At 36.4% G+C, this 26,269-nt stretch overlaps 1 long non-coding RNA gene across 1 annotated transcript; it reads right to left on the reverse strand.

Annotated features, from left to right (window-relative positions):
* Positions 1-25,934, reverse strand: LOC134475610 (uncharacterized). The gene is made up of 3 exons (XR_010046790.1): positions 25,860-25,934; positions 25,480-25,604; positions 1-182 (listed from the first exon to the last, which is right to left on the reverse strand). It is a non-coding gene; the product is annotated as an uncharacterized LOC134475610 (long non-coding RNA).
* Between the last annotated feature and the right edge of the window lie 335 nt (positions 25,935-26,269).

The raw sequence follows: 26,269 nt of genomic DNA on the forward strand, positions 1-26,269 counted from the left end.
TAAATGAATTAGACCGGTGTTGCTTGCAGAACAGCAGCAACAAGTTTAGTTGAGAAGTGAGGAATTAATCCAGGATGCAGTCCAGTCCATAACTCAGCAGGGAACTCAGACTGGGAGGGTCCCAGGAGTCACTCATCTGCCGTTCCTGGTCAGGGAACCAACTGATACAATTTTCAGCGTGACTAAAAAGATAAGAAATATGAAATAAAAGTGGCTTTTATTTTAAGAATGTGAAAAGACACTCCATGACCTCTGGGGTCTGGCTTTCTCTCTGCCCAACACGTGGTATGGGGGCATAAATATAGCTTAGGTTTGGAGTGGTGCCTAAGTGGCATTACTGATGCACAGGTAGCCCATTGGAATTCATTTCGTGCCATAGGTAAATTGCCTAGGGGCGGAAAGGTGATCTCAAGATATAGCCCCTTGGTTCTGCCTGCCACTGCTGCAGCTTCCCATTCAGGGCAAAATCCTTTCATCCACTATAAGAAAAAGTGACATAATTACTCTAAACATCTGTTTGTCCTGATATTCCATGACTGAGACTGACTAACGGTCACAGAAAATATTGTGGCCTAGTCAAACAAACATCAACTTCTTCTAACCAAAAAATTGAAAGGATAAGATTTTCCAACAGATTCAAAGCTAAGAAACCAGGTATACCTGGATGATACCTCAAAGAAGTACTCATTATCTAAGGTTCTTAAATATTAGTAATAAAGTACCATTGCCACCATGGGCAATTTACAAGCATTATCCCAGGAATCAAACTAAAAAAAGAAAATGAGAATCCTCTTGACAATTAAACAAGACGCAACCCCAGATATCCAGTTTACAACACAGAGGGCAACGAAGTGGGACAATCTGAAACTCTCTCACCTGGCCTCTTTTTGAAATGGCTAATGATACAGGGAAATAAAGTACCCAACCTACTATGTATGTGAGCTTTTGTTTTCTAAAACTGAAGAATGAATTTTAGGAACAATGGAGGTAAGAGTAGAATATATTTATTGAGAGAAAATAAGCTTCTGTCTGAAGAGAAGCAGAAGGGGTCCCGAATGCATCGCCAAGGACTCTGTCTTTTCCAGGGTCTTTTATAGAGTAAACCATGGGTTCAAGGTGGGAGAAGCCTGGGAACTCACAAGGTAGATGGGCATAAGGTGGGGCATAACTATAGCTAGCCAATAAGATCAATAGTTAAGGCAAAATTGATTATATTAGGAATAAATGGGAGAAGTGAGTCATGTAGAAAGGGGGCATTCTTATAGAGCTGTGATTTTCCTAGGGGGATGGGAACTATTTAGGGTATCTCAGGATATGGGTACATTTGTATGATCTTCTGTCTTGAGGCCTGGCCCACAGCAGGAGGCGTCAGCTTCCCTGGCAGCTGCGAGGTGTTTGCACTGGCTCTGTTGAGGACCTAGCCCTATCTATCCTATACTATTTCTAACTAGCTCAGCTCCCTGCAACAGTAACAACAAAGCAACTGAACGAAAAAATCAGAATCTGGAAAAAATCAGATGAGAAATAATCTGTCAGATAACTACAGAGATGCTCTACAAAATAAAGTCCATGCTTAGTGATGATAGAGAAAACACAGCGAAAGATAATAGATGAGCTTAAGAAAATTATGGGAGCTGTGAAAGAAATGGAATCCATAAGGAAGATTCAGGTTGATACCCAGGAGAATAAAAAAAATTTCATTGAAAGTATTCACAGCAGATTAAGCCAATGTGAAAACAGAATCTCAGGCATAGAAGATAGGTTTGCACTTAATGTTCATGAAGAGAAAGATTTTTAAAAAATAGAAATGGACCATGAGAAATCAATCCAGAAGCTACTAGTGAGACAAAGAATAACTTAAGATTGATTGGAGTTAATGAAAAGCAGGAGATAGCACAAATGATATTACACTTTTCACAGATGCCATGGCAGAAAACTTTCTGGTAGAGAAAATGATTTTACATACAAACATGTGAGGCATATAGAACTCCAATTATGCATGATCAAAAAAATCTATAGCCAGGCATATCACAGTCAAGATTGCAGAAATTCAATGCAAGAATAGAATCTTAAAAACTGTTAGGGAAAAGAAAAAAAATCGCCTATAAAGGAAAGCCCATCAGAATCACAGCTGATTTCTCAGAACACTCTCAAGTCAAAGAGAACTGGAAGTGAAGTATTTCAAACTCTATGGGAAAATAAGCCTCAAAACAGATTGATGTACACCACAATACTATCTTTCAAAATTAATAGAGAAATAAGATACTTCCATTATAAAGAACATTATAAAGAAATTTATAGTCACAAAATCAGAACTCCAAAATATTTTGAAGGACATTCTAGAAAGAGATAATAAAGACTACAGCTCCATGAATTCCAACAAAAGGAATCCACCAGGGAAGGCAAACAGAGGTGAGGAAAAAAAGGGAGAGCCAACAACATGACAAGGATAAGTCAATACATATCAGTTATGTTAATGGCCTCAATTCACCAGTAAAGAGACATAGACTGACAGAATGGATCAAGAAGCAAGATCCAATGATACACTGCATACAAGAAACACATTTAATTCACAGAAATTCATACACTGAAAGTTAGAGGATGGAAAACAATACTCTACATGACATGAACCCAGAAAAAAGCAGGTGTAGCTAATCTATTTGCAGACAATTTGAACTTCAAACCAAAAATGATCAAAAGGGATAAATAAGGTCACTACATCCTTGTAAAGGCAACAATCCAAGGGGAAGAGATAAGAATCATAAATATATATGCAACAAATACCAGGGCACCCAACTATATAAAACAAATGATAACAGGCATGAAAAATCAAGTAAGCCCTAATACAATTGTATTGGGGGAATATCAATATCCTCCTGTCTCACAAAGACAGATCAACTAGACAAAGAAAAATCAACAATGGAATAGTAGAACTAAACCAAACTTCAACAAATCGGCTTAATATACTATAGTGTTCCACCCATGAAATCAGAATACACATCCTTCTCAGCTACACATGGGAAGTTTTCCAAACTAGACCACAAACTAGCTAATAGGACATGCTGATAGAACATGCTTAAGTAAATGCAAAGGAATTGAATTTATCCCATGTGTATTATCAGACCATAATGCAATGAAATTGGAAATTCATAGCAAAAGAAACCATAAGAACTTCATAAACATATTGACATTAAATAGCACCCTACTGAACAAAAAATAGATCACAGATGAAAATACAGAAGAAACAAAACAGTTTTTACAGTTTAATGATAATGACAATACAACATACTGGAACTTACAGAACACAATGAAAGCAGACCTAAGAGAAAAATTTATGCCAGTGGATACCCCATATCAGGAAAACAGAAAAGTACATATAAACAATAGTGAATCTCAAACTTCTAGAAAAAAAGAGCAGGCTAATTTAAAAGCTCATACAAGGGCAGAAATTTTAAAGATCAGAGCAGAAGTTAACACATTGGAAACTAAAAAACAATACAAAGAATCAATGAATTGAAGTTAGTTCTTTGAAAGATTAAATAAAATTGACAAACCCTTATCAATAAAAGGAAAGACACAAATCCACACAATTAGAAATGGAAAATACGAAATCACAACAAACCCTGCAGAAATACAGAAGATCATCTATACCTACTTTGAAAGCTTGTATTCTAAAAACATGGAAAATACAGAAGAAATGGATAGAATCCTAGAAACACATGAATTACTAAAGCTGAACCAAGAAGATATAAAAATCCTAAATAAATAAATATCAATCAATGAAATAGAAAGTATAATTAGAAAACCACCAAATAAAGAAAAGCCAAAGCCTTGATAGATTTGTTGCTGAATTCTACAATAAATTTAGAGAAGAACTAAAACCACTACCTCTCAAATTCTAATGAAATTGAAAGGGAAGCAGTAGTTCCAACTTTATCCTGGAAGCAAGCATTACTCTGATTCCAAAAGCAGAGAAGAACCCAACTAAGAAAGAGAATTATAGGCCAATCTCCCCAATAAAAATAGATGCAAAAATCCTCAATAAGATACCAGCAAATAGAATTCATCAAATCCTCGAGAAGATTATACACCATAACCACATGAAATTTATCCCAGGTGTGCAGGGATGGTTCAATATATGCAAGTCGATAAATGTAATACACCATATTAACAGAGCCAGGGACAAAAATCATTTGATCATTTCAATAGATGCAGAAAAAGGTTTTGACAAAGTCCAGCATCCATGCATGATAAAAATCCTACAGGAATCTGGAATAGATGGTCTTTATCTCAATCTGATAAAAGCCATCTATGAAAAATCAACAGCCAACATCATACTAAATGTAAACACTCAAAACTTTCTCACCATAATCAAGAAAAAGACAAGAATATCCACTGTCTCCACTCTTATTCAACATAGTCCTGGAAACTTTGGCCAGAGCAATTAGACAAGGGAAAGAAATAAAATGAATAAAGACAGGATGACATGTAGATGGTACGGTATTCTACATAGAGGGCCCTCAAAAACTCCACTAAGAACTAGTAGATTTACTAAGCAAATTCAGCAACTTAGCTGGGTTCAAAATCTATACTCAAAAATCAATAACTTGCCTATATATGAATAACAAACTCACAGAGAGAGAAATCAGGGCAAAAGTATCTTTCAAAATAGCATCCAAAAATAAAATACCTAGGAATCAATCTAACAAAGGATGTAAAAGATCTCTTCATTGAAAACTACGGTACTCTGGAAAATGAGATTGAAGGGGATATTAGAAAATGGAAAGCTACCCCTTGCTCCTGGGTAGGAAGAATCAATATAGTAAAATGGCTTTACTTCCAAAACTGATATACAGATTTAATGCAATTCTGAACAAAATTCCAATGGCGTATCTCACAGAATTAGAGAAAACAGTTCTAAAATTCATCCAGAATTAGAAGAGACCTAGAATAGCGAAGGCAATCCTGGGCAACAAAAACAAGACTGGGGCATCAAAATCCCTGGCTTGAACTACTCTAATGCTACTGTGATTAAAAACAGCACATAGTACTGGCAAAAAATACCTGAAGAACAATGCAGCATATTATAAAATTCAGAAACAACTACAGACAAATGAAGCCAACATATCTTTGACAGGGGTGCCAAACATGTGTGCTGGAAGAAAGCCTCTTTAATAAATGGTTCTGGAAAATCTGGCTCTGCACATGCCAAAGATTAAAATTAGACCCATAATTTTCACCATGCACTAAATTAAAATCAGAATGGATCAAAGATCTTAGTATTAAAGCAGAAACCTTGTTGGGGATTTAGCTCAGAAGCATAAACACCTGCCTGGCAAGCACGAGGTTGTGAGTTCCATCCCCAGTACCAATAAATAAATTAATTAATTAATTAATAAACCAGAAACCTTAAACCTGCTGGAAGACAGAATAGGTAAAACTCTTGAAGAAAATCTGTAGGCTGAGTTTATTAATAAAACCTGATCCCACAGGAAATATCACAAAGAATCAAAAACATCGTATTAAAAGCTTTTGTACAGCAAGAGAAACCACCAACAAAGTGAAGATACAACCCACGAGGTGGGAAAAATTTTTACCAGCTGTTCCTTAGACAAAGGATTATTATCATGAACATATAAAGAACAAAAAAATCAGTCCTCCCAAATTTGAAGACCAGTCCAAAAAGTGGGCATTGAGATGAGCATGCACTTCTCAAATGAAGAAACACAAACAGCAAACAAATACATGACAAACTGTTGAACAGCTCTGATCATTAAAAGAGATACAAATTAAAGCAACATTGAGATACCACCTCACTCCGGAAAGAATGGCTAATATCAAGAAGTCAAACAGTAATAAATGCTGGAGGGGTTGTGGGGAAAAAGAAACCCTTTTGCTCTGTTGGTAGGAGTATAGACTGGTACAACCATTATGTAAATCAGTGTGGAGATTCCTCAAAAAACTAGCACTGGAGGTCCCACTTGGCCCTGCTATTCTCCTTCTGGGTATCTTCCCAGAAGAATTAAAAATATCATATTACGGTGATATGTGTATACTCATGTTTATAGCAGCACAATTTGTAATACCTAGATCTTGGAAACAACCTAAATGCCCATCAACTAAGGAATAGATTAAAAAAAGATGTGATTTTTTATACAATGGTGCACTACCCAGCAACAAAGAAGGATAAACTTGAGACTTTTTAGGTAAATGGATATATGTAGAGACTATAATCATTAGTGAAATAAATCAGACTTGCATGCATCAAATCACATTGTCTCAGTGTGAGAAGCTGAAATTATACACATTCTATATTTGACAGTTGTTAGTTATAGTATTAATTTATGTTAATACATTGAAAAGAAAGATTAGTGCTAATATAGTTTGGACAACTAAATACAGGTATGTTGTACTCTGTAACTAATTTAAAGACAGTAATACACAACATATTAACCATTTTTACCCTCTGTCATTTCTGAAAATTCATTTTATTTTTTTCTCTTTCAAATGAAAAAATTGTAGTAGAACAGAGACCTCAGTGATTCTGCCAGGCCCTGCTGAGGAGGGACTCTCACTTATGGTCTCAGGCACCAAGAAGGCATGATTGCGGACAGTGTCTCTCATGGGGAACTATAGAAACAGACTGCACAGTGCTCTGCCAAGACACTGAATGGCAGCACCACCTCACCATGCAAGCTATTTGATGTCACCCTACTTGGAACACCCTGACGTCCATGGATCTTAAAGATCTCCTTGAGGAACCTGGGACTTTCCTACATACTCAGCCTCTCCATGTGCCAGGGGGATTTTTGTGGCTCTGGGGACCAATTGCCTCAACAGTTACCCATTCAGGTCATCAATGGAACATTCTCACTCAGACTCTTAGAGAAGGGAAAGACAACATCTCTAGTGACTCACTGAAGCATTTAAGTGGAAAGAAAGAAAATGCCTCATCTAAGAAGAAACCTTGGTATAAGAAGAAATCCTGGTCATACCATGCCTCAGGAAAATGGACCACTGTTTAAACACTTCCAACTGCCCCTCAGTAGATTAGGCTATGAAGGCATATTTTTCTCCAAGCCCCAGAACGTAACAATGGACCAGATGGCTGTGCTTGTTTTCTCTCCAGAAATGATTCAAGCTTGTCAGCATTTCCACTATTCAGTTGATGCCCATAACACTGAAAACCAACCAGACCCTAGAGCACAAGGAATCTGGTAGACAATTCTGCACTGCTGTCATCCACTTAAAAGCACGTACTGGCTGGGAGTGGTTTTCATCATTTTGGGGCTGAGATCCTCTCCATAACCTGCAGCACATCATCCAAAGATCCAAGACTTGTGGGGCAGGGTCAACTGAAGAGCCTGGAGGAAGCAAAACTTAGACCTCTTTGGTGCTCTAGGGTCTGGTTGGTTTTCTTAACCTACAACTGCTAAGTGATGAATCAGTCAGAGCTGCCTATCTTTCCTGAAAGATTGGAACTAGGAGATGGGGACGGGGATCAGGTTCTGGCACATCCTGGATTGTACATGGTATTCTAAACATTCTCAGTATGAGGTTAGCTCTCAATTTCCTCCCTGAATGAATTGTACCCAACCAGCTACCATCCATTTATCTTTCAGACCACCTGATCCTAGTGTGACTTCAGCTTTCATGAGGAACCTGATGAAATTTTCTTAAACAAAAGTTTATCTGCATATTTTTAAGGATGAGTCTTAATCAGGGATATTTCAGGAAACAAATAGGATAAGAAGTTGCCTGAAAAAAGATTTCTTTCTGGTTTCTGTGATTTTGCTTTCATGTTTCCAAAACTGCCCTTTGAGAAAAGAGTACTTGTTCAAACTTTTAACTAAAACCTGTAGTGAAAAATGTGTTTGCCTTCTATTTTGGGCTTGTATTATTTCCTTTATCTTCATCTTTTCAATCAATCACTTAAGGACATTAAGTTAGGTTCATTTGAAGCTTTTTCCAATTCAAGGCTGCTGTAAAAACCTCAAGCTTGCTTGAGTCCTCTGTAATTATATAGGAACAATTTCTCTAGAGAGCATTTCAGTTATTTGTGAGTTTTAAATATCAACAAAGTATTCCTGAAAATATCTTTTATATCTTTAAAATTAAGTAAATGATAGCATTATGAATACTTTAGAATCATGGAAAAACAAATTATAGCTAAATTAACTTATAGTACTTTGCATTGATTAAAAACTTACTATTTTATTTGGTTAAGAGTAATAATTGTTTGGTTAAAAGATGTTAGGTGGAAATCTTAAATGATCAGAAAAACTAATGATCAAAATGATTTTTATTGTCTGCTATTACAATATAGCTTTTTATTGTCTTTTTGAGGCAGGATTTCACTATGCAGTTCAGACAGGCCTTGAATACATTTTGTAGCCCATACAAGCCACAAACTCACAGCGATCATACTGCCTTAGCCTCCAGAGTGCTGAGATTACGGGCATGTGCCATCCTTCCCAGCTCTACAAAATAGCTTTAAAGCAGACTCTGAGAAACTCGATGTTTATGAAAAATCTGTTCAATGCACAGCAAGACTACCATTTGCCTAAATGTTTTCCACCTTGCCTGATTTTTCCCCCTACATTTAACTATTTTATAAGCATCTGAAATTTGATGAATTCCTGTTTTATTACTGATTTCCATGTAGCACTGACTGATAATGCCTCGATTTGGATTATAAACTTCTTCTGAATAGCATTTTTGGATATGTACATTGTTATTCATATTTTAAGATACCTGATTCATTTCAGAAATTATTCCCATACCTGCCTAAAACTGACTTTAGACTTGTTTTTGCTGAACAGTGCATACAATGGTGATGTTTTTGCAAATCAAATGCATTCTGGGGCTCACAATTGCACAAGTTTCATGAAATCAGGTACTTTATTTTTATTTATTTATTTATTTAGTTATCTATTTATCTATTTTTGAGATCTGGTACATTAAATTCTTCAAAAACTTCTAGGTTTCCACATCTCTAACTAGGTTTGGAAAAGGATGTTACTTTTTGGCGACACATATATATTTATCCTCATTTGCTTTACTTCAGAAATTTATTTCTCCCTTCTAACTAAGTTTATTTGTAATTTGCTGGGCAGTATGTGTATAATGACATATTTTCAAGCTCTATAATCTAGGTCTTAGCCATTGGAATTTCCATTTTCTTTGGAGGGTAGATTAGCTGTCTTAAATTCATCTGCAGCTTCTAGGTTTTCAGAAATACTTTCTAACTTAGGAATGAGTTCTTTGTCTGAATAGAAGCTTCTACAGTCAGAAAATTCCTTTTTCTTTTCCTTATTTTTAAATGAAGGGCTTTTTGGCTCTACACTAGAACTAATAAAAGTACAGTTATAAGGTTCTCACTCATGGGTGATTCTATTTCTATAAGCTTCTTCTACCAAGTAATTTAGCTTTGGGCAGAGAAAGATATTCTTAAAGTTCTTTTTCTTCTTGCAACATGATCTTTGTAGTTTTTCAGAACTCTAATAATACTATTATTTAGAAATATTGAAAACCAAAAAATTGTTTTGATTATTGAAGAAAGGGAAATATTCAGCTTAGTCTTTGAAATTCTTGCTGCTCAAATCTCTTAGTTCCTGAGGTAAACAAACCAGTGCCCATTGTGCCCCTGAGTATCACCACTACCGGGCCCCAGTAATTTTCTTAGTTTTAAAGTGTTTTAATTTGGTGGTCTAGCATGTAAAAGGATCTATTTAACCTGGAGGCTAAATATCAGATCTTTTTATTTAAAAACAAAAAAGAATAAAAACTATGATACAGAATTTCAAAACAAAATAATAGGAGATTAACACTGGTTAATGTATTCCATATTGTTATATTCAAAGTACTTGTCTAGAAGATACAGGCATGAAAAATATGATCAAACAATCAACCAATAAAAGCACAAACAATTCTTTTTGATGAACTGTATTAGGGTTCTCTATTTTATATATATTTATATATCTATTTTGTATATATCTATATATACACAACTATATATGAACACACATAGCGGCATACAATCTTTTTCCTTCTTTCTTTTCTCTTTTCCCGTATCTCAGCTGTTTTTTTCCTAATAGATTATGTCACTTTCACTTTCACAACAGTACATTGTGTATTTTGGATCTTATTTCTCTTTCAGTTTTTACTCTATGGAGACAATACAATACTTACACATGTGAGTCTGATTTATTTCATGTACGAGTATGGTCTCAAGTTGCATCCATTTACCTATAAAAGCTGCAAATTTTTCTTTATAGCTGAGTCTCTATTAAATAAAAACACCACATCTTTTTATCCATTTCATGTTTTTTAGGCTTTTGAGTTTTTTCCAAAATTTACTTATAACAAATCACACTGCTTTAAACATGGGTGTACATATATTGTTGTGGCAAAATATTTTCATTTCTTCTGGAAAAATACCCAAAAGAACCCCTCAATTAAATGTGACCTCCAATCTTAGTTTTTTGAGGAATCTCTGCACTGATTTCCACAGTGGTGGTTGTACCAGTCTATACTCCCACCAACAGTGGAGAAGTGTTCCTTTTTCTGAACATCCCTTTAAGCATTTGTTATTTTTTGATTTCTTGATGATAGGCATTCTTTCTGGAGTGAGATGGATTCTCAGTGTTGTTTTAATTTGTGTTTCTTGAATGACCAGTAATGTTGAACATTTTTTCATGTATTTATTTGCTGTTTGTATTTATTCATCCAAGAAGTACATATTCATTTCAGATAGCTGTATTTGGATTGGGTTTTTTAACTTGTGGAACCTGACTTTTTTCCCAACCTTTATATTTTCTCTAGGTAAGTCCTTTGTCGGAAGGACAACTGGCTGAAATTTTTTCCCATTCTGTGAGCTTTCTTTTCACTCTGTTGGTGATTTCTGTTGATGTGTAGTCTTTTCAATAAGATGAGATTCCAGTTGTTTCTTTGAGGTTCTTCCTGAGCAGTTTGCATTTTTTCAAGAAAACATCGCCTACCCTATGTCTTCAAGATTTCTACCTACCTTGTCTTCCAGTAGATTTAGTGTTTCTCCTTTAATATTTAGATCTTTGATCCATTTTGACTTTAGTTTAGTAAATGGTGGTAGACATGGGTCTAGTTTTACTATTTGGCATTTGGAAAACCAAATTTTCTAATGCAGAAAAAAATATACACATACTCTAACAAACACAGCTGATGCCATTTTTTAAATCTACCCCTTTTAGATACATTTTTGTTTCCTTAAGTTTCTGTTTCTTGCAAATGATTATAATGCTTAATCAGCTTTACCTCATGATTTGGCATATGATTGTATATAATCTGTACTCCACTCTCTGAAAAGTCCCTGTTATTTTTAGATATACACATTTTATGTTATTTTTAAAAACTGCCCAAACTGTATTTAAGCTACTGTCTTTCTTTTCTCGTAGTTGAAGCGTCTTACTTTGTTAAGACTCTGTCTTCAGTCTGGTGGGACTTTGCCCCACAGCATTAAAGCTTGTTTACTGGTTCTCAGCCTCTGTGAGGGTATCTTGCTATACTGTCATCACATCTGGAGGCCCCAGCAAGATCCTCACAGAAAAGGCTCTTGTTTGAGGAGGTCCTGTTCCCCCTCATCTCAGCAGTCAATCTTTGGGCAGCAGGGCACCCCAGGTGATTTCAACTGACCTCCTGGGATGATGACTATGAAGCAGGATGCCATGGCTGTGAGATGGAATAACCAAACCCCACTTTCCATTTGTGCTTGCTTGACATTGGAATCACCCTGGGACTTATTCTTTGGACTAGTATTTGGTTAAATTTATGAAATTTGCATGAGCTCAACTCCCCAGATGCAGCAGTCATTTGGTCTTGGCATATCTGTACGGCTACCAGGAGTTTGATCAGAGAATGTCTCAATCTGTCCCAAATTATTGGTTGGGAGTGTTAAATAATCCCTGGATTATTTTGTTTTGTCTTTTTATGTGTTTTTGTGTTGTGCCCCAAATGTGTCCACGATTTCAGGTCTCTGCTGAATTTGGTTTGGAGGTCTGGTGAATTAGATCTCCACGTGGTTTAGAGGTCTTGTGGCTACCCCTTTCTTGGCCTTCCTGCCCCCACAACCCTCCATCTCAAAGCCCCATAAAACCTTGATTTTCTGCCCCATGTTATCACAGGTACAGCTTTCCTCTTAAACTTTCTTAGCCTTGGGCTTTTATTTGGGTTGCTGGGCAACTGGGAAGGGACAACTTGCCAAGGTAGGCTGCTTCTTTATTGTAAATAAAGCTAAAATATATTCAGCTAGCAGCAAGTCAACTGTTTTGGACTACATGATTAAGAATTTTGATAAATTTAAAGGTGAATATGGGGTTAAAATGAAGCTAAAAAAACCTCTGAACTCTGTGTGAATTGGAATGGCCCTCTTGGTGTAGGATGACCATTAGAGGGGACACTTGATCCTCAAGTAGCTGGTAGGGCATGGAAGATTATCACTGGGAAATCTGAACACCCAGATCAGTTTCCCTACATAGACTCCTAGCTGTATGCAGGTCAGGCACTACCCCCATGACTCAGGGTATATGTTTATAGGTCCCTGGACTGGGTCTTAGTGATAAAGGGAAGACCTTCTAAGGAAGTTCCCTGTGCTGCCATTGGCTCTAGGAGAAGATAACCCCACAGCTTTGTTGTTGCCTGTCCCTGCACCACCAGTGCTCTTTCCAGAGGAAGATGAACCTCAAGCTGTTTCTTTCCCTTATTGCCACCTTCACTGGCAGTCTTTCCCCAAGCCAGAAGTATATTCCACTGTACAGGAAGAGGAAGAATAGGAGACTTCTTCCTGAGACTCAAACCCCATTTACACTTCCAGTAGATAACTGTGTCTGGGTAGGGAGGAACAATTCAGTCCATCTTTGTGTAAACCCCATTTAGCTCTAGCTATTTGTACAACTGGAAAACTCAGAACTCTCCTTTCTCAGAACAACCTCAAACCCTGACTAATCTCATAGAATCAGTTTTCAAGAGCCATTGCCCCAATGGTAATTCTTGTCAGAAGTTGTTGCTTACTTTGTTTACCTTCATAGAAAAAGAATTTCAAAGTTGCTGAGGATCATGAAAGATCAGAAAGACAAGGGACTGAACAGGAACTTGCAGAGAGGGTAAGCTATACCTGCTTTTTTCTGGTTCTCACACATGAAGCATCATTTTTATCTCCTTTGAGTCTGTAAATTTTACTTCAAGTTAAATGTGTTTCTTGTATAAAGCCTATTGGTGGATTCTATATTCTGATCCACTCTGCCTGTGTTTCTTTTTATTTGTTAGTTGAGGCCATCTATATTAATGATCATGGCCAACATTCACTGGCTGTTCTCTGCCTTGCTATTTTCCTGCCATTGGCACCCTACTTTCCCTCTTCATTCAATTGCTTGCCTCTCTGCCACTATTCCTGGAGCCATAGTCATTTTTAGAGGCAAAAAAAAAAAAAAAAAAAAAAAAAAAAAAAAAAAAAACCAGAAAAAAGGGGAAAAATAATACAGAATTTCAAAAAATAAAAAACAGTAAGAAATCACTAGTTGATAAATTACATATTGTTGTCTTGTAATTGCTCAAGTCACAAAATCAAAGCATAAAAAGTGGACAATGACAGTACAAACTTTCTGTTTGAATAACTAACAAAAACTTAGTAGTATATCTATCCTGCACACTTAAACATACATAGTTATATCCTTTAGAGCAATTTCATTCCCTTTCAGTATCACAATATCTATCATACATTTTGAATCTTATTACTCTTTCAGTTTTTTATTATTTTTATACTAGAGAGACAATATGGTGTTTACAAATGTGAGTCTGATTTATTTCACTTATGAGGATAGTCTCAAGTTGTCTCCATTATAGGTGGGTAGTATTTCATGGTATAAAATATCACATGTTTTTCATCCATCCTGCAGTTGATGGGCATTTTGGTAATTTCCGAGATTTAACCTTTACAAATTGAGCTTCTGTAAACATGGGTGCACATATACTGCTGAAGCATGACCCTTTCAATTTTTCTGGGAGATTCCTCAAAAAACTATAATTAGGAGTTCCATTCAGTCCAGCTATTCCCCTCCTGGGTATTTTTCCATGGTCATTTTTATCTCTCTCTAGAATGTCCTTCAGTATTCTTTGTAGGGTTGAATCCCTTCAGCTGTTCTTTGTCATGGAGTATCTTATTTGTCCATCAATTTTGAAAGATCATTTTGTAGGGTACATCAACCTGGGTTAGAAGTTGTTTTCTTTCAGGATTTGAAATCCTTCACTCCCAACTCTTCTTGACTTTCTGGGCTCGTGTTGAGAAGTCTGTCATGATTCTGATGAATTTTCATTTATAAGTGATCTGTTTCTTCTCAGAGAGCTTTTAACATTCTGTTCTTGTGCTGAATTTCTGGGATCTTGATAATTATACACCTGTGTGTGGATTTATTTTGGTTATGGCTAGTGGGTATACTATATGCCTCATTTGCCTGCATGTCAGATCCTTTTCCCATGCTTGGGAAGTTTTCTGCTATTACTTCTGTATATAGTCCTTTATTATAGTCATTTGTATTGACTCTTGCTTTTTCATTGACACCTATCACTCTTAAATTATTTTTTGCATTATCTTGCAGCTCTTGAATTGTTATTTCTTGGTTCCCTGTTACTTTTAGAGATCCTCTTTTCATGATTGCTAGCTACAAACATGTCTTCAATGTCTGAAAGTTTATCTTCAATTTCTTTCAAACATTTTTTCCATTTTTCAGCAGAGGTTTTAATTTCATAAATATCTCTTTGACTCTGTTTCATGCATTCTAAATCTTTCTTCTATTGTTCATTTAAGGTTGCTTTCATTTTTCTATGCTCCTCTATTATTCATCTATGGCTTCTTTAGATATGTTCAGTGATTCTATTATGTGTTTTGTTTCTCCTTTGCCTGAGATAGTATTTCTGACCTAATTTCACTTCTAGCCTCATGAATTTGTTTCTTTACTTCGGTTGCCATCACTCTAGATACTTTAGATGTGCAACTTCTAATCTCTTCCATGTTTATGCCTCCTAGACTTGCTCTGCATGGGTTGGAGGCCAGTGACTGCCTTTTGCTTCTTCATCTTGATGTTTTCCTGGATTCTTCCAGAGAAGTGGATTGTGGGGACCCAGGCAGTTTCTGTGTTTCAAGTTTCAGTTTCAAGGTGTGGCTACCTGGATTTCCCAGCAAGTGCTGGGTACAGGTACCTGGTGGTGGCCAGTGGGTACACTGGTGTGGGGTTTACTGCTGTTTTTCCCAGCCCAAGCTAGTTACCTATCGGAAGCATCCCCACTGGTGGTCGGTATGTACATGGGAGTAGGACAGGCTTCTGCTTCTCCTGATCTGTGCTAGTTACCAGCAGAAAGCATCTAGATAGTGGCTGGTATGTAAGTGGAGACCGAGCTTGGCTGCTAGTTCTCCAGAGCCATGCTGATTACCGATGGAAAGCATACATGATGGCAGCTGGTGTGTGTATGGCAGTGGGGCTGGCTGCTGCTTCTCCCATCCCATGCTGGTCACCGGCAGGAAGCATTCCCCTGTAGGGAGCCGAGTGACAGGCATTGCTGCCTCGATGTCTCTCTCTCTCTCCTATGGGCACTGCGTCTGCCTACATTAACCATAATCCTCTCCTGCTTACGTCACATATCCGGATGTGATGGTGACCCTGTTGTATTCATCTGTTTAACCTCTTCCTGTCCCAGCTCCCGCCCTTAGCCTATAAAAGGTGTGATTATTTTCTGAATAAACTGGAAGCTTGATCGGATTATTTCGTCTTGCTTTCGTCTCTCTTTTGTCTCCCCTATGTCTTTTATTTAATCCCCGTTTCCCCTCCAGGAGTTCTGAACTTGTTGATCTGCAGGCCGGATCATTCCCCATTGTGGCTGAATTCTAAATTTATGCTTATGTGAGTCTTAGAAAATATTTTCTGTCTTCCAGTTGAGCTATGTTTTGATGGCAATTTGAAATACTATTTCATTTTATGATTAGTGAATAAAAGTTTCCCCTGTTGTAAAGAAGAAACAAAAATGAATGCAATGAAAGAAGGAGAAACAGAAAGCTTGAATGAATACGATAGGCCTAATAATTTGAGTAAGAATCTTCAATAAATGTTAAAGCAAGAGAAAGAAGCTAACTGGAGCAGGGAATGTACATATTCTTATAGCATTAGTAATCATTCACTGCTCATCTGTGTCAGGATTTTTCAGTACAAACAATCATATTTATAAACATAAATATGGGCATAAAACAAGAGGAGAAAGTCCTTGGTAGAAAAATGAACATGGAGATGCAATACAGGAGCAGTGGTGAGGATCAACCCACAATGCAGTTAGACCCAGTAATAGGAGGTAAGAAAAATGTTGAGTAAAATGTGGCTCAGTATCTGAAGCAACATTCAGGGTTTTGTCAAGGTTTATAGCAGCTAACAGCTCATCAGACACTCACAAGTCCTAAATGAGGTTTCCTTAGCATCCATTAGCATTTGGGCATCAGTTTGAGATAGCATACAGAAAGTGTGACATTGAGTGGCCACTTTAGATTGCCTATGTGCTGCACAGATATACTTCAGTACACTTAACAGAGAAGCAACTCTTTACCTCAGAGATCTGAGAGAAACTCAAAAGATGTTGCTAAGGAATGACATGCAGTTGTCTTTAGAGTTCACCTTGGGTCATCATGGACACCTCTCCTCTGATGCCTGTCCTGTGCACTCTAAATGATCAACTTCAGCTCATACCTTACTTTTTTGTATGAGTAAACCATCATCTCATGATGGTATGAATTTCCAGTGAGGACTTTTTCAGCCAAAACCTGAACAATATGTCTGAGTTGAAATGTGAGAGAAAAATTTAAAGAGAATCCCAACTGTTTCTCTGAGTTCCTACCTGCTGGCAGGGGCAAAATTAACCCAATTCCTTCTGGTAAGAAGAGTCCATTTTTTTCTGTGCAATTAGGATGATTCACAAAGTGATGCTGTGTCCTATTTGGACTGATGGCAAAGCCTAGAATGAGTCGTTGTCTGGTGGGTTCTTAAACCCATGTAGCTTTCCTCCTGGGGAAATGTTATCATGTAGGTGCCTCTTTAAGGAACTAATATTTTACTTATGTACAAGTGTTTTTTCCTCAGGAGTGCTGTTCATTTTGAATGTTGGCTTGGTATTCTATGAGAATATCAACTTCTGAGTGGCATTCTGTGCTATGAATAGTAGACCTTCTGGTTAGGATCCCATTCAGTACCTTCTGAGAGCTCTGTGCATTGCAGAGATGCATTGCTGTGATGAGTTACATGCTGTATCATTTTGCAGTGACATAACATGAGACTTTGGGGTAGGGGCACAGGTTTTTAACCCAGTTTTTCTTGAGAGGGTCTCATCTTGGAAAAATGGGCTTGCCCTAGTATCCTGAAATGACTATTCCCTGTGTATATCACTCAAATTATTCTGCCCAGCAGGTTGAATAAACTACTCTGTGGCTGCCAAATCCCTAGTTAAAATGACTAGAATATAAAGAAGGTTGAAAATCCACTTAAGTATGACTGGGCATAAACTGTGGTATTTTTAGCCCTGGAATCTATAGAAGAAAAGAGAACCAGTTGCTTAAATAGTTCTAATTCTAGCAGCGAATTTAAAAATCTTACTACCCATATGCCTGAATTCTATGTATGTAATTTCCAACTCAGCAAGTCTTTATAAAAATGCTCAAGTGACCTGAATTTGGGTCAGGAAACATATTGGAAGGGCAATGATATCACTACTTTGTGCTGAATATATCATAGAATCTGGAAAATGGCAGGTTTTGGAGTAGAGACAGAAAGAAGATTGTTTCCTCTGGAAAACTCAATGAGGTGTACCCACATATTCTTGATTGCTGAGAAGCTGTAAGTGTAGTCAACACCAATGACCTTGGATGTACCATTAATTTAAATTGTTCTTGAGTAAGTCAACTAACATAGAAGTTCTAAAATTTTCACAGCCTCCTTCATTTACCAGTTAGGCCAAGTTGGGGGTATCCAAGGGTCAGTACAGCCAAAAGTGGACTTGGGACTTTGAATGGAAGCACCTGTGAGAAATTTAATGTAAACTCAGAAGTCCTAGTGATTGCATATCGTGTCAATGTCTTCTAAGGAATACTTGTCAGGTGCTTCCTAAATAGCTTTTCCTACATTTCTAGCTGCACTGACATTTCTAGGTGCACATATGTCTGATATTCTTCTGGTGGAGGTATGTTTCATCCACTACACCTCTTTTACTTGGTCATTATGAGTTTTAGATATGACTGATTGGACTTACTGTATTTCATGTCACTAATGAAACCCAATAACTGTTGTGACTAATTTGGGGATGGGTATGTACTGAAATGAGCTAACAACTGAAGGCAACATTGCTATACTTGACAACTGTAATTTCTAGGAGAATGTTTTTAAAATATTGCAAAGGCCATGAGTCACAGAACACTTATAGGAACAAGAGCCTGGAATTTCCCAAGGAGATGATACCAAAGTGGCTTAGTATGGACCCTGAGAACTAATTTGATTCTGAGGATGTTGAAGAAACCTGAAATAGATTGGTTCTTGGTGAAGTCAAGCCTCTTGGTCCAGCCTCATATGGAGTCTTCAGTGCATTTTAGCTTTTTACTTAAGTTACAAATTCTTGGTATTTGTTACCTACCACACAGAAGATTTGCATAGTTACAAACAAACAAGACTTCTATGAAGATGTGGTTTTTTTCTTTGTCTTTTTAGACATGGTTTCATTAAGCAGTTCAGGCTGCCCTTGAACTCATAGCAATCCTCCTGCCTCAGCCTCATGATTGTTGGGATTGCAGGAATATACCACTCTGTATGGTGAGGATGTATTTGGAAATGGAACCAGTTTAATAAAGTCAAAGTCAACCTGCTAGTAACATTTGAGGGGTTAGGTAGAGAAACTGAGTAACATGAAGTCTTGTCAGATTAAATACAGTACTTCAAATCCAGAGGCATGATGTGTAGAGACTCCTGAGACAAAAGACTATGCCTAGACCAATATAAGGTTAAAATGATCCTGTACTTATGTAGATGTCCCTCTATTACTTTTACCAGCTTATGTGACATTTTATAAAGATGAATGCCTCAAATCTTTGTAATAAATGTGTTTGAAATTCAGTTTCATATACATATTGTATATCTAGATGTGATTTACCATATATATATGGTATATTACATGTGGAAAACCTTGAAACAACTCAGTTTCATATACATGTTGTATATCTAGATGTGATTTACCATATATATATATATATATATATATATATATATATATATATATGGTATACTACACGTGGAAAATCTTAAAACAACTCAAATGAGTTAGAAGGAAATCTGTAAATTATGTAACATCAACATTCATCCAGATTTAAACTTGCTCAAGAGGTGAACATGTTTCTCCAAGAAATGCTGCTGCACATAAATCCTCATATATCAGTTATGGCTAAAATATATTAGTCCACAAAACAAATTATTTTCAAATTCATGCCCTGCTCAAGGTTGGCATGCCCAAAAGGAAATCTAGAAGTTGACAAGTCACATGGGAAGTTGAAGACCTTTGAGTTTGAAACCACAGAGGCTCAACTGACAAAGAGGTGTATTGCCTGTCTAATGGACACATGCTGACTCCTGTTCATTTTTAGTACAAAAAGACTGAAAATGCTGCTGTAGATGAGTGCTGAAAACCAACAAAGAGAAGGATTGAGATGGAGAGATGGTGGGGAAGGCTTTTCCTATCGAAATAATATTGAAGAATTCAAGTTCAAGCCAGGCATGGGATGGTACACATCTATAATCCCAGCACTTGGGAGACTGAGGAAGGCAGATTGCAATTTCAAGATAATGATCATCAAACATCAAAAGGCAAGGCTATAGATCCATAGACCATGTTCTTAAATCAACATTGGATTATTACAATGTTTAGCACTAGTGCTAAGCAATTAAGTGCATACTGGAGGTAGGCATATAGCATTTATGATATGTTGTTCATCAACTCCAGAAAAAGGGACATGGTCTGTATTCCTGCTGCAAACTCCATTGCACCTTAGTGAGTTGAAGATACAACAGATATCTTAAGACCCCTATGTTATTGTTGATGCATTGTGTCAACTTGAGAAGTTTAATAGTTAAACTGTGAAAACCATCAGGGAGCCAGAGTTCTCACTTTGTAAATATCCTCATCCTGTGCAAAGGAGGGAAAGGAAATTTTGTGAGTGCTAACCCACCCTGGAAAGAGGTGTGACCTATGTAAAATATAAGCCAGGAGAAGAGGCTTATTTTGCTCCCTTTATGCTCCAACTGCTTTTGCTCTGGCTGCTGCCTTAAAGTGTTGCCCGACTTGGAGCAACCCTGCCTTGGAGCCAGCCGATTATGGACTGAAACCTCCCAAAACTATAACAAATAAAGCTTTCCTTCCTTCATTTTGAGTGTCAGGTGTTTTGTCCCAGCAACGAGAGAAATGTAACCAAGGCACCCTCTTTTGACTAAGAATCCAGAGCATTTTTATAAGCAGCTACTTAATATAAACCAGTTTGCAACATGTAAAAAATTGAATATTTAAAAATTTCTTATATATTTACAGAGCAGTAAGAGGGGCCTGTGCAAACAGAAGGAAAAATAATCTGTTCCTGGGGTCTTTGTTGTGTGCTCTTCTCAGGCACTGTTTCCAGGTTCTTGGTATCCTGAACATAGAACTTGATAAAACATATGAGAAAGGTATCAAGATTTTACAATTATTAAAGGTAATAAGTTATGAAAAGTCATATGCTCCATATAGGGTGCAGGCCAATTAAAGAAGGAAAAGTACATTCTGCAATGTGACCATTAAAATGCTTATAATAACAACAAAGTTAATGGCATGCATTTTTGTATCTCCTATTTTGTTATCATATATGGACCATCCTATCAAGGGCTCACTTGACTTCATGTCAGAAGAATTGATACAATAGAGCTCAACTAGGGTTAACATGGTGGACAGGTGGGACTAGCAGTCTGGAACACTCTGAAGCAGCAATAATAACATGAGCCAATGATTGGTTCACATCCATACCTTCGGCTAGCCAACTAGAAAGAATTTATTACAGTCCAAGTAACCCCACAGGAGGAATTCAGCTGACTCACCCCAGCTCTACTTGCATGAACAGTTACTTGGGGGAAAGCAAGCTACACAGCAGGTCCCTGATATCAGTGCACACCAGTTGTAAGTGAAAATAGCAAGAATGAAATGACTGAAATACAAACCAATAGGTGAAAATGACAAAACAAAGAGTAAAATGCAATTTTAAACCTCTAGTCCACCCAGAAAATGTACAGGAGACATAGACATAGAATAAATTGGAAGAAACACACCTGAAATTTCTGAAAAGATCTCAAGGGAAATTTTTAAAAAAACACAAATCCATCAGTCTATAGAGGAAATCAGATCAAAAACAGTATCTGAAGTTAAAAAATAAATGACATCCATAATGAAAGAATTGCTCAGCATAGCTAAAGAAGACATAGACAAAAATAGAGGAGCACAGAAAAATAATGGAAACGTTGAATGAACAATATAGGAAAGAAATAGAATGAGTGAAACAGGTTCAAAAAGATCAGGAAATTTAAAATTCCTTTCAAAGCTGGAAAAAAAGCGTGAATAAAACTGAAAATAGACTTTGAGACCTTGAAGACAGAATCAAGGTTCGTGACGAAAGAAAAGATCTCTTTAATATAACAAGAGACCATGAAATAACAATTCAATAGCTACAAGATGATGCAAAAAATAAAGAATGACAGGTGTTAATGACAACAAAGAAGTCAAATAAAGAACATTTAAAAACTATTTACAGAAGCAATAGCAGAAAATTTCCCAAACATGCTAAAAAAAATCTGACATAAAGGTAAGTGAAGAATACACAACGCCAAACAGCCATAATCAAAAAAACTTCACCCAGACATAAAATAACCAGGACACCAGAAATTTGACACAAAAATGGAATATTAAAAGCTACTAGAGAAAAGAAAAATCACCCATTAAAATCATGGCTGACTTCTTAACACAAAACCTCAAATCAAGAAAATCTTGGAATGGAATACTTGAAGTCCTAAAAGAAAACAACTTCCAACTCAGATTGGTGTACCCTACAAAACTAGCTTTAGGGACTGGGGATTTAGCTCAGCGGCATAAGTGCCTGCCTTGCAAGTGTGTGGTCATGAGTTCGATCCCTGGTACCAATAAAAAAGAAAAGACAAAAAAAAAAAAACTAGCTTTAAAAATTAACAGAGAAACAAAATTATTCCGTGACAAACAAAAGCTAGAAAAATTCATCACCACAAAACCAACCTTGTGAAGACTGCTGCAAGATATTCTAGATACAAATGAAAAATGACTACAATTTCAAAAACAACATCAGGAAGAAACCACATGGTAGGGCAAGCATTTAAGCAGAGGGAAAAAACAGGAAACCAACAACAGGAAAATATCATGGCAAAGATGAGCCAATATATAAAAGTTACATCCATCAATGTAAATGTCCTCAAATCACCAATTGAAAGAAAAAGATTGGTAGAATAAATCAGGAAAAAAGACAACAATATGTTGTATAATGTCAAACACATTTAATTCAAAACAGAAACTCATAGACTGAAAGTCAAAGGATGGAAAACAATACTCCATTCAACAGAAACTCACAAAAAAGCATAGGTAGCTATCTTGTTTGCAGACAATATGAGCTTCAAACCAAAAGTAATCAAAAGACATAAAGAAAGTCAATAAATACTTGCCAGGTGAAAGATCCAAGAGAAAAATTAACTATCATCAATATATATGTACCAAACATGAGAGGACTCAACTATATAAAACAAAGATTAAAAGACATGAAAAATCAAAAAGCAGTAACAATCATAACAAGGGACCTTAAAACCCTATTGTCACAAAGACATAAATGAACTAGACAAAAAAATCAGAAAAAGGGAAATGAATCAAATGCATAAACAAATGGACTTAGTATATGTCTACAGAGTGTTTTACTCCACAATGACAGAATATGCATTCATCTAAGATGAACATGGGGTTACATCCACCAATGTAAATGTCCTCAAATCACCAATTGAGAGAAAAAAATTGGTAGAAAAAGATTGCCCACAGAACATGCTTAACTGTAAAGGAATTAAAATTATTTAATGATTATTATCTGACCATAGTGCAAAGAAATTGTAAATTAGTGGCAAAAGAAACTGAAAAAATTACATAAACACATGCAAATTAGATAATACACTCCTGAACAACCAATGGGTCACAGATGAAATTACAAAAGAAATTAAACAATACCCACAATCAAACTAAAAGGTAAAGACAATGTATCTGTGGGATGCAATGAAAGCAGTCCTAAGAGATAAATTTATGGCAGTGAATTCTCACATCAGCAAAATAGAATGATCACAAATAAGCAATCTAATGCCCCATCTCAAGCTTCTAGAAAAAAAAGAGCAAGTCAATACCAAAGCTCACAGAAGGGAAGAAATTATAAAGATCAGAACAGAAATTTACACAATTGAGACTAAGAAAATGATATAGAGAATTAATAAATCCAAAAGTTGATTCTTTGAAAGAATAAACAAAATGGATAAAGCTAAAATTATCAAAAAATTAAGGAAAACTCAAATTCATGCATTAAGGAATTACAAGAGTGAAATCACTATAGATATTATGGAAATTTAGAATATCATGAATACACACTTCAAAAATTTATACTTGCATAGGATGCAAAACAGAAAAAATGGAAAGAGTCCAAGAAACTTATACTCAGTGACAACCCAAGAAGATATAAAAATTCTGATTGACTTAATATGAGTCAGTGAAAATTGAAAACATAATTAAAATCTTACCAGCAATGAAAAGCCCAGGTGCTGATGAATTCATGGTTGAATTCTACAAACAATTTAGAGATTTAACATTAATACTCCTCAAACTTCTTAATGAAATTGAAAAGGAAGCAAGTCTCCTTAATTCATTCATAGAGATAAGTGTTACCTTGATGAAAACACCAGAAAAAGACCCAGCTTAAAAAGGGAATTACATGTCAATCTCTCTAATGAACTATAGACGCAAAAATCTTCAAAAAAGTATTAGCAAAGAAGTTGCAGCAACTCATCAAGAAGATTACATACCACAATCAAGTGGGATTCATCCCCGTAATGTAGGGAAGGTCCATCATAAGCACATCAATAAATGTAATGTATCACAATAACAGAGTGAAGGGCAAAAATCACATGATAATCTCAATTGATGCAGAAAATATTTTTTATAAAGTCCAACACTGATTCATTATAAAAACCCTACAGAAAATCAGCATAGATGGTCTCTACCTCAATCTGATAAAAGCCATCTATGACAAACAAATAGCCAACATTATACTAAATGGACAAAAACTGAAAGCTTTCACTCAACAATCAGAAACAAGACAAAGATTTCCGCTATCCCCACTCCTATTCAATACAGATCTGGAAATGTTAGCCAGAACAATTAGACAAGAAAGAGATATAAAAGGAATAAAAAATGAAAGGGAGAAATTAACTTATCATTATTTGCAAATGACATGATATTCTACATAGAAGACCTCAAAATCTCCACCAAAAGTCTACTAGATTTATAAGCAAATTCATCAGCATAGCTGGTTTTAAAAAATCAATAGCATTCTTATACATGAACAACAAACTCACTGAGAGAGAAATTATGGAAGCATTTTGACAATAGCTTCCCAAAAAATGAAATACATAGGAGCCAGTCTAACAAAGGAAGAAAAATACTTGTACACTTAAAATTACTCTTTTAAAAAAGATATTGAAGAGATATCAGAAAATGGTAATATATTCCCTCCTCATCAATAGTAAGAACCAACAGTGTGAAAATGACCATACTTCCAAAACTGTTATACAGATTTAGTGCAGTCAATCAAAATACAATTAATGTACCTCAGAGATCTACAGAAAACATTACTAAAATTCATCTGGAACCAAAATAGCAAAGGCAATCATGGGGAACATAAAGCAAGGCAGGAGGCATCACAATCCCTGATTTGAAATTATACTGCAAAGCTACTATCATAAAATCAGCATGGTACAGGCAGGCAAAAACAAAAAACAGATGAGGATCAATGGAACAGAATAAATGATACACATTCAATCAGCAAACACATTCAGCCAACTTATATTTGACAAGGTAGCCAAAAATGTTACTGAAAGAATTTTTTTAATAAGTGGTGCTAGAAAAACTGGCTTTCCACATGCCAAAAACTTAAACTATACCCAAGTCTATCAAAGACAAAATGGATCCAACATCTAAACATTAAGACAGAGTAGAAGGAAATCTCAAGAACATAGGTGTAGGCAGACAGTTCATCAACCAAAAACAAATTACATGAGAAATACTTCAAAGAACTAGCAACTAGGATCTCACCTTATTAAAGTTTTTGCACATCAAAATAAATCTCTGAAGAAGCAATATCCTCTTGTGAGTTGGTATCTTACATGGGCTTCTGGGGGTAGCCCAGCCTTTTCCCATGAGTTAATGGTACCCACAGACTGTGGAAGAGGAGAACAAGAAGTCAAAAAGAAGCAAGCCTTATCTGCTAGTTAGCACCATGAGTGGGCCACTGTGGGGAAAACCAGATGCCACCCCCTTCCTATGTGTGTGCTAAGAGACAAGAAGAGCCAAGCCCCTCCCCTGCCCCACTTCTTGCCCTACTATATGTGACCAGCTAATCCAGAGAAACACAGGCTGCAATGATAGCTATTGAGGTGTCATCACAGGTCCCCACTGATCATCACAGTACTTACCAGGTGGAGTAAAGACCTCCAGAGGACACAGAATGTGTGGATCTTGGCCCTCCTGCAGGAGCTGGAGCACTGAAAAACCAGAGAGAGAGAGAGAGAGAGAGAGAGAGAGAGAGAGAGAGAGAGAGAGAGAGAGAGAGAGAGAGAGAGAGAGAGAGAGAGAGAATATATAATGTGCTTGGAGCAGGTCTTGTCCACATTCAAACCCAAACTGCAGCATTGCATTAATGCTTAAAACACTAGCAACCAGAGAAAAAGATTCATTGCTCTCCAATCTGAGCTCATGCACTTACAAGAGGTAGCATTTTTCTTCACACTCAAAAACATTTCTTGGTTTGCAGTATAATTACCTGATATACCCATGCACATGAATGAGAAAATGGAACATAGCTTTTACAGATTTTCATCTTGAA

Source organism: Cavia porcellus, unplaced genomic scaffold, assembly GCF_034190915.1.
Source record: "Cavia porcellus strain 051 isolate PalLab524CR breed Dunkin Hartley unplaced genomic scaffold, mCavPor4.1 scaffold_4, whole genome shotgun sequence".
NCBI lineage: Eukaryota > Metazoa > Chordata > Mammalia > Rodentia > Caviidae > Cavia > Cavia porcellus.